Source organism: Muntiacus reevesi, chromosome 7 (genome assembly GCF_963930625.1).
Source record: "Muntiacus reevesi chromosome 7, mMunRee1.1, whole genome shotgun sequence".
Classification (NCBI taxonomy): Eukaryota; Metazoa; Chordata; class Mammalia; order Artiodactyla; family Cervidae; genus Muntiacus; species Muntiacus reevesi.
In genome coordinates, this window is record NC_089255.1 from 43,682,462 (window position 1) to 43,693,048 (window position 10,587).

Genomic DNA, 10,587 nt, shown 5'->3' on the forward strand with positions numbered 1-10,587 from the left:
CAACTTTCCAATGTGGTCTTTGGTATGCAGTAGTTGCTCATAAATGTCTACAGTTGGAAAGAATGAGGCTAATCCAATGTCTTTATTTCACACTGGGGGCACAGAGTTATGCTCGACCCACCATTGCCACCAGGAGTCAGGACTTAGGGGGTCTCCTCCAAGGTCCTGCCCCAAGCTAGGCTTTTCCTGCCATTGACTTTGGGAAGGAACTCATCCAGGGGCCATGTGGGCCACATTTGGGTGGAGGTGATGGGCAGACAACCATCTAGAGCTCACACTATGGACGCCGGCAGAGAGACTGTGTGGCGTCTCATCAGCCAGCCCCTTGACCACACTCCCAGGCTGTGCTGTCCACCCCCAGAAGTCCCTGGTCCCCACTCTACCTCTCAGAGCCCTCCCCCTGACCTTCCCCCAACTGGTCACTATCTGAGGCAGAAGAGGCCTTAGGAATTATCCATCCAGAGGCCCCCAAAGGCCTCAGAGGTCCTTAATCACCCACTAACTGTGTGTACAACTCTGTCTCTAAGTATGTGTAAATTTCTGGAGCAAACATCCAGAGATACCAGCTGAGACTCAAAGGGCATCCAAGACGCAAATGAGATACAAAACAATGATTTGTTGAGCCTCTCATTATAAAAGTGTTAATATACTTGAGGCTTTTAACAACTGTGTGCTCAGTTGCTCAATTGTGCCCAGCTCTTTGGGACCTCATGGACTGTAGCCCACCAGGCTCCTCTGTCCGTGGGGTTCTCCAGGTAAGAAGAGTGAAGTGGGTTGCCATTTCCTTCTCCAGTGGGTCTTCCTGACCCAGGAATCGAACCTGGGTTTCCTGTGTTGCAGGCAGATTCTTTACCACTCTTTATCATACAAGCTGACCTTATGGCATTGCAAAATGACTTCACTCTGTCTCCAGGGCCCTAAGTGATTAGCCCTGGGCACCTTTGCCACCTCATTTGCTCCAGTCACACTGGCCTTCTTCTTGTCTGTCAAATACACAAATCTTCTTTCTAACTTAGGACCTTTGTATGTGATGGTTTACCTAGCTCTTTCCTATCATTCAGGTCCCAACTCAGATATCACCACCCAATCAAGACTCCTGGACCCTGGGCTTCCCTGGTGGTCCAGTGGTTACGAGTCTGCCTTGCAATGCAGGGGACAAGGGTTCGATCCCTGGTCTGGGAAGATCCCACATGCAGAAGAACAACTAAGCCCCTGGCCCACAACTACTGAGCCCACATGCTCCGAAGCCTGAGAACCACAATTATGGTTATGGGGCGCAATGAAGATCATGTGTGTAGCATTCAAGACCTGAGGCAGCCAAGTAAATAAATATTGGAAGAAAAAAAAAAGACTCTTGGACCCAAGTCACTGTTTATCCTTACAGGGCTCGTATTACCACCATGTGAAATACTTCTTTCAGCTGCCTGCTGTGTAAAACCATGTAAGGTAGAATGTGAGGGTTGGATGAGAAGGTCCTAACCTTTTGGTTTGAACATTCCATGATTTGAAAGCATTTGCCAGGGGCCTGCCATTGGTAGGTTTAGTGGGGAATAGGTTATATTTGGGGCTTCCCTGGTGGCTCAGACGGTAAAGAATCTGCCTGCCAGCCACTCAGGAGACCTGGGTTTGATCCCTGGGTCAGGCAGGTTCCCTGGAGAAGAAAATGGCAACCCACTCTAGTATTCTTGCCTGGAGAATCCCATGGACAGAGGAGCCTGGCGGGCTGCAGTCCACGGGGTCACAAAGAGTCAGACGCAACTGAGAGACTAACACTTTCACTTTCACAGGTTATATTTGACTACGAGCCTCAATCCCAGCCTAGGCTCTGGGCACAGGTGGGGAAGCCTCTCCTAAGGGATGAGAGAAGGAAGAGGCGGGGCAGGGGGAGGAGCGGAGACCCAGGATCAGGCAAGCAGGGGTGGCTCTGAGAGCTGCACCCCAGGGCCAGGGGGGAAGTGCCTGCCAAAGGGAGAAAGACAAAGAAGGAGCAGCTCCACCAGAGGCATGGGTTTGGAGTTAAGGGAAGGGCTTCTTCCATTTTTTAACCAATAAGCTTCAGAGTTCTGTCAGAAATTTGTGTAACAGGTATGCAAGGAAAAATTAAAATGCACATAGTCTTTGACCCAGCAATTCCACTTGTAGGAATTTCTCCACAGATACAGGCATGTGTGAAAGGACCCATGTACAAGGCAATTCACAGCCACCTTGTTTAAAACAGCGAAAGACTGGAAACAATCTAAATGTCCATCAGGATTTCCTTGGTGGTCCAGTGGTTAAGAATGCACCTGCCAACGCAGGGGGTACAGGTCTGATCCCTGGTCAGGGAACTAAGACCTCATATGCTTCGCAGCAACTAAGCCCATGCGCCACAACTACTGAACCTGCACTCTAGAGCCTGCGAGCCGCAACTAACGAAGCCCGTGTGCCCTAGAGCCTGCGCTCTGCAACAAGAGAAGCCACCCCATGAGAAACCTGCGCACCGCAACTAGAGAGTAGCCCCCGCTTGCCACAACTAGAGAAAGGCTGCACGCAGCAATGAAGACCCAGCGCAGCCGAAAAGAAATTTAAAAATTAATCAGTGTCCACCAGAAGTGGACAGGCTTGACATTTCAGGGTACATCTACAACATGGAACAGTGAAGGGACATTAAATACAACATAGAAAGTCTGCTAAGTGCTGACGTTGAATAATCTCGAAGATCTCTGCCAAGTGAAAGAAACGAGGCACAGGACAATATATACAGGGTGCTACCGTTTATATGAAAAACTAAACACACAAATGTTTATAAAAATGCTCAGAACATCTCTGGAACTTGTACCAGTTGCTAAGGGATGGGGTTGGGGTTAATGTTCAGTATTCTTTTTATAAAATTGAGGTAAAATTCACATAACATGAATCATTTTAAGCATTTAAAAGTATACAATTCAGTATATCCACAGTGTTGTTCAACCATCTCCAGGATCTAACACCAAGTCTGTGATCTACACCAGAATGCTAGACTGGGTTGCCATTTTCTTCTCCATTTTCATCACCCCAGAAAGAAACCCCTGTACCCAGAAACAGTCAGTTTCCATCTCCCCTTTTCTGGCAACCACCAACCTGCTTTCTGTCTCCAAGGATTTGCCTATTCTGAGTATTTCATAAAGATGGAATCAAATAATATGTGAACGTTTATGTCTGGCTGTTTTCACTTCGTATGTTTTTTGTGGTTTATCCATGTCCCTACTATCTGTGGATTTTTATATTCCATTGTATGGATGTAGCACTTTTTCTTTATCCATTCATCTGTGGATGGACATTCAGGTTCCCACTTCTGGCTCATGCGAATAGTGTTGTTATGAACAGTCATATATAGGTTTCTGTGTGAATTCTTGTTTTCAGCTCTTTTGGGGTACACATCCAGGTGTGGAATTGCTAGGTCATATGGTAGTTCCATGCTTAATTTTTTTTAATATTTAATTTTTATTTATTTTTGGTGGCACTGGGTCTTTGTTGCTGCACACAGGTTTCCTGAGCCTGTGTCCCCTGCATTGGCCAGTGGATTCTTAACCACTGGACCACCAGGGAGGTCCCAAGCTTAACTTTTTTAAGAACTGCAAATTGTTTTCATTGTTCTTTTGCACTGGAGGGAGGGATAAACTGGTACATTGGGATTGACATAAACATACTACTATGTATAGTTGTTGTTTGGTCACTAAGCCATGTCCGATTCTTTTGCTACCCCATGGACTGTAGCCTGCCAGGCTCCTCCATCCATGGGATTTCCCAGGCAATAACACCAGAGTGGGTTGACATTTCCTGCTCCACTGGATCTTCCCAACTCAGGGATCGAACTCCTGTCTCCTCCATTGCAGGCAGATTCTTAACTGCTGAGCCACCGGGGGAGCCTATATATAGAATAGATAACTAATAAGAACATACTGAATAGCACAGGGAATTCTATTCAGTACTCTATAATGACCTATCCAGGAACAGAATCTGAAAAGAGTGGCTAGGGGACCTTCCTGGTGGTTCAGTGGTAAGGACTTGGTGCTTCCACTGCAAGGGGCACAGGTTTGATCCCTGTTTGGGAAACTGAGAACCTGCATGCCACTCAGCATGGTCAAAAAAAAGAAAAGAATAAAGAGAGTGGTATATGGTATGTATAGCAGACTCACTTTGCTGTACATCAGAAACTAACACAATATTGTAAATCAACTATAATAAAAAAGGAGTTGAGTATAAAAAATTATTTTGCACCTTGTTAATTTTAAACTAGGAACATCATGTGTAAATATCATCTCTTCCCAAGAAAAAGAAAAAAAAAAAATGAAGGTGGACATTCATGGAAAAGTAAAAAAGTATACAATAAATGTAAGGGCTTATGGTTAGATAAGAAATTAGCAAATATTCATCTAGATGCAGTTTTAAGAACACTGCATTTTGGACTTGGCCCTCAATTAAGGTTCAACTCCGTTGTTCCATTCTAGTTCTAGGAGTTGAATATAGGGAGTCCTGGGTTCAAACCCCATTCCTGTCTGTTACAGCTGTGCATCGTAGTACGGGTTAGTTAACCTCTCTGCATCTCAAAGGTAAAATAAGGAAGAGTCGTCTCCTCAGTCAGCTATGAGAGGTGAATGAACTCGGGAGTATTATGCTTAGCCCTGTGCCTGGCACATGGTTGACAGCCTAGGTCGGCGGCTTTATACTAGTAGGGTATGTTCTCTGCAGTCTTTTTCACATAAATTTCTCTGGTTCCCCACATGCTCAAGGTACTCTTGGAGACCTGGACTCGCTGAGGAGAGTCCTCTTCCCATAATATTTCACCAGCCCCAATGCCACACAGTCCAGGAAAGGGGCCAGCCAGGGTGTGAGGGTACAGGAACCAGAATCAGATGCTGGGAAAGGAGCCTGCTGTCTGTAAGGATAGGGCAGGGAGCATGGCTTGCTCTATGGAGCTGTGGAGCCCAGGGCCAAATGCTAGGAGGAGTTGGGTGGAGACACAGGGGAACTGATTTGGGTTTAAATGGAGGAACAACTTAAACTTTTTTTTTTTTGGTCATATCACATGGCATGTGGGATCTTAGTTCCCTCACCAGGCATCAAACCTGGACCCCTTGAACTGGTAGCATGGAGTCCTAACCACTGGACCACCAGGAAATTCCAACAACTTAAACTATATTTATTTATGGCTGTGCTGGGTCTTTGTTGCTCCCAGGGCTTTATCTCTAGTTGCAACAAGCAGGGGATACATTCTAGTTGTGGGGCTCGGGCTTCTCATTGCAGTGGCTTCTCTTGCTGTGGAGCACAGGTTCCAGAGTGAGCAGGCTTCAGTAGTTGCAGCATGTGGGATCTTCCCAGACCAGGGACCAAACCTCTGTCTCCTGCACTGGCAGGCGGATTCTTCACCACTGAGTCACCAGAGAAGCCCCCAACAACTTACACGTTTAACTGACAGGACATATGCCAAGCACTGTGTTAAGCACTGTTGTGTGATTCCACACAAGCTATCCCAATTGCACAGATAAGGAAATTGAGGCTCAGAGTCCTTAGTCACTTTACCCAAATTTACAAAAATAAGGTGAAACAAGTTTAAATCCAGGCCTGTCTCAGCCTAGAATGTAGAAACTTAGCCTCTGTGCAAAGATGTCATTGGCCAAGTATTGAACAAATGTTAATTATCACTAATCATTATCTGATACAAATAAAGCTACAAGTAGAGCTGGAGTTGCAGCAGTGGAATGAGCAGCTGGAGGTAGGGGTGGTGTTGCCTCTCCCTAAATTCAGGCAGAGGCTGGATTACTGTGTCTGACGCATGGGGTTGGATTCTGGTGCTGGGGTTCTAGCTGTTGGGGCCCAAGGAGATTCCCAAGGTATGCCTCCAGAGATGTGGGTGCAGTTGTTTTCAGATGGGCCCTAGGAATCTGTCTTTTTCAAAAGATGATTCTGGTCTGCAGCCAAGTGTGAGGTCCACTGGCTTGGATTGACCTCTAGGACCCCTTCTAACACCAAGTCTGTGATCTACGTGCCCTAATGCCCACCTTGGAGGAAGCACTCTTGTGGGTTAGGCCTTGCCCTCACCCCAAGCTGCCTCCTTAAACCCCTAAGGCCTTAAACAGAGTGACTGCACTTGCACCCTGACTTCTTTAGAGCAATAAGTTTTTTGGAAGGCAAAGGAGACTGCCAAGATGGAGACCACAGGAGCTTGTCTGCCACCTTTAGTGGTGAGGGTACAACCAGTCCATCTTCTCTCGTTGTCCTGCTCTACCCCACTCTATGCAGAGCCCTGATCACAAAAACATTGCCATTTGCCCCACTGGACCCTGGTTAAGTGCAACCATTCCTACTTTCAGCCCCTGGATCTTTCTTGGAAACTCTGCCCAGTGGGGCTAGCTTACCGGGCATGCCTGGCAATTGTGCAGTCTCTCTGGTCTGGGGGGCCATCTCCTCTCCCAGGCTCTGGGAGGCCAACAACTCAGGCAGGGAAACAGGCCAGAGAGCCATTCTCGATGACCTTTGGCTCCCTGGGAAGGACTCAAAACCAGTAAAAGTTTAGCAAGTGCCATTTAATCGTTGCCAGAACTTAAAATTCATTAAAGAAAAAAACAACACATAGACTTTTTGGGGAATAAAAGATCATTTGAGGACTCAGTTCAAAAAGATCTTTGATTAGTTTTATTTTTTCTTAGAAAATTTCCAAGCCACCTGTTTGTAAAATTCAATAAAAAGTGTGAAATGAACTCAGGACTTTGTCTGTGACCTCAAGTGAGTTGATTTCAGCTGCTGAACTTCAATTTCCCCATCTGCAAAGGCCACTGGCCCAGTGTTGGGGTAGGAAGTGGCAGTGGGGCAGGTGTTTTGAATGCTGAGAGGGAGGTATAAGTTGGGAGCCCCCAGAGTCCAGGCCAGAAACCTCTGGTCTGCCAGACACCCTTTTTTGGGTTTCTGATCATTGGTTTTAAATCTTCTGCTTCTGTTTCAGGTTCCTTGTATCCCATTCTTTCTCCCACATTGGGAGAGGGGAAATGCAGTCATTGACATGTGAGTATAAAAATACTTCTCTCAGAGTTCTTCCCATGGAAACCCAAGCCTTTCATTCATTCAATATTATTTACTGAATCTGAGCCAGGCACAGAGGATTCAAACATGCAAAAAGACACCATCTCTGACCAGAGGGTCTTCCCCTAATTTTCAGCCATGTGGAGACAGAAGAAATAATATCTTTGGGGAAGGGGCATTGATGGGGAGACACTGCCTTTTGGGAAGATTGAAGTGAAGTTCATGGTTCTATTCCTTTGCTGATTTTATAATCAACCCTTCTGTTGCCCTAGATCTTCTTTTTAAAAATATTTATGTATTTATATTTATTTGGCAGTGCCAGGTCTTATTTGTGGCATGCAGGATCTTTAGCTGTGGCATGCAAACTCTTGCTTGCCACATATGGGATCTAGTTCCCGGAGCAGGCATTGAACCCAGGCCCCCTGCTTTGGGAGCATGGACTCTTAGCCACTGGATCATCAGGGAAGTCAGTGCCCTAGAGCTTTGAGGACATCTAAGAATTCTGAGAGCTAGGATCTCAGTAAATACTTACAAAAACCTGGGTAACTTATGAGAACCTGAAGGGCATCTCTAGTTTTATGAGAAAACAAACCTTGAGAGAGATTAAACTACCTGCCCATGGTCACACAGGTTGCCAGAATCACCTAGACTCAAACCCAGATTTGAGTCTGGCACAGCTGTTTTGGAAATACTGTTTGCTTTGGACTTGAACCTGGGAATTTGGTAACTATGTGGCCTGGAGTAAGGAGGGCAAGCGGAGAGGAGACAGCTCAGGAACTTTGGGCTAAAATGACCCAATCTCTAATCTTGACCTGTTACCCACTCTGACCTTGACCTTCGAACGAGAAGTAGGGCCACAGGCAATAATCACAATCACCAAGAGCTTATCATGAACTCTTATATAACACATCTCTGAAGTTGTGCACTAGTATCTCCATTTTAGAGATGAACTGGTAAGCTCACAATAGGACTGTTTCATGCTTTCCCCACCATCCATTCCGTCCACCGGGAGCTAGGCAAGTTCCCCTAGTTCTCCTGAGCCTGTTTTCTAATTTATTACCAGGATACCAAGAATTATTCAGGAGAATGCATTTACCTGCTTGGGGCGGGAAGGAGTAGGTACTTTATAAATGCCAGCAACCTGCCCCCCTTCCCTTCCTGAAACCTCTTGCGCTTAAGTGCAGCTTAACTTTCATGTGGCAAGAAAATACACCTCAGATATACACCAGCCTTTGGGCCTCAATGTCACCCTCTCTACCTGCCTTCCTGTTGCTCAGACTTTTGACGGTAGGGGAACTGGGGTTAGAAAGCGTACCTGCCCTGAGGTAGTCAGGCACACCCTTAGGATGCCGGGTCCCAGGGCAGGATTTCTTAGGAGTGAAACCATTTGACTCTTTTCCTTACCCTAAGAATAAAGCATCAAAGGATAATGTACGTGCAGGAAATCAAAGAGAAAAGGCAACAGGCACCAGATAACCCAGAAGCCCCAGGATTGGCTCACTGAACACCTGCAAATGCCCACCACTCACCAAGCTCTTTACTGGAGGCTAGGGGGCTGCAGAGATAGAGGGCTAAGGCTGTATTCACCAGCAGGGTTTGTGGACACAGTTCAGAGTCAGATTTTCCCATCTGGTAGGTGAACTGCAAGACAAGGCATTCCCCAGCTCAACAGAACATAGAGAAGGCACTCTGAGAGCATTCTAGAAGGGGAGTTGGTGTCTGGGAAGGAGGCAGTTCCAGGCAAAGGGAACAGAAATGTGAGAAGCTCAGAGGTGACATGGAGCCTGGCACTGGGGGTGGTGGGAAGAACCTGTAAAAGGCAGCTAGAGGTTGGGTTATTAGGTTACAGTCTGGGAAGACAGAGGGAAGTTTCTACCCGCCAGGCAATCTGCCATTTCTACACCCTGAACTCTTCTCTCTCCAGACCTACTTGTATTAAACCCAGGTCAACATGGATGGGTAGTTGTGCTATCCTGGGTGGGACCTTTGCATTTATATGATATCCAGTTCCCTTTGGGGTCAGAGATTCTCCCATTCCTGGGGTAGTGAAGGGTAGAGAGAGGGAAATTCCTTGGCAGTTCAGGGGTTAGGACTCTGCACTTTCACTGCTGAGGGTGTGGGTTCCATCCCTGGCTGAGGAACTAAAATTCCACAAGCAGCTGTGGTGCAGAGTGGCAGTGGCGCCCGGTGGGAGGTTCGGGGAAGACAGGGAGGAATAAGACAATCGATGCCTTCAAAGTGCTCAGGGCTGGTCACATATAAGAAGCTTTCTGAGGCATTTAGCATCCTTATGTAAGATGTTTCTTATGAAGGCAAAAAAAGAAAAAATAATGCAAATGCCTAACAACAAGAGATAAGCTGAATTACAGCACATCTAATGGGGGTTAAGCAATCATTAAAATTTATGACTCAAGAACTTAAAAAGAAATGCTCATGATAGATTTAAGAAAAAAAAAAGGAGTATTTAAATTGTTCGGCAATTTTGTTTTTTAAAATATGCACAGACAAAAAGACTAAGAGGAAATATTAATAATCTTGCTCTCTACACGGTAGATTATTCTCTAAACTATTTTATAATCTTCCAGCTATTCAACAATAAGCATGGATTGCTATACCATCAGAATAGCAATAAATATCAGCTTCATGTTAGGAAAAATACGGTGATGGGGGTCAACTGTGGATTCTGCATTGTTTGTCACCTCTTTGGGTTTCAGCTTCCTTGTCTATAAAAGGCAGACCTGAAGGACAAGTTGAGAAATCTTTCCTCTTTGAAAAATTCAAACTAACTTCTAGAGGATGCCAGAGTTTTGAAAATGGGCCAGCCTCCCTCTCCTGGAACAAGGAGGGCTGACCCCACATCTTAAGGGGAGGGAGGACTTGGATTGACGTGGAGAGAGGGCCGGGAGGGGACGGTAAAGGAGGAAGAACATTGCTGGGCCAAAGTTGAAGAGATACCTACTGGGAAGATCTACACTAGGGAAAGGAGCAGAGGCTGGGGAAAGGAGTCAAACTGGAGACAGGCCTATGAAGGATGGTCAGAATATCTGGGGGTTCACGGGTTGATTCTGTCTGGAGGTGCCAGAGGCTGGATGTACCTAGAAAACTCTGGGTAAAGTGGAGCTCCATCACTCTTGGCAATGCCTGATTCCTATAGGAAGCACTTTCCCTCATGTCTATGTGCTAAGTCCCTTTGGTTGTGTCCAACTCTTTGCAGCCCCATGGACTGTAGCCAGCCAGACTTCTCTGCCTATGAAAATTTCCAGGCAATAATACTGGAATGGGTTGTCATTTTCTCCTCCAGGGGATCTTTCCAACCCAGGGATCGAAGAAAGTCTGGATTGGCGGGTAGATTCTTTGCCACTAGTGTCACCTGGGAAGCCCCAGTTTCCCTCACACTAGGACCTTAACAATGTGTTGGCAGTGGAGGTGGTGGGAAACCAGGGTGGGTACCCCTGGCCTTGCCACAGCAGGCAGTGGTTGGTCAACAATTATCTACTAAATGAATATCATTGGGAAAGATATTGCTTATCTATAGACCTCAATTTATAG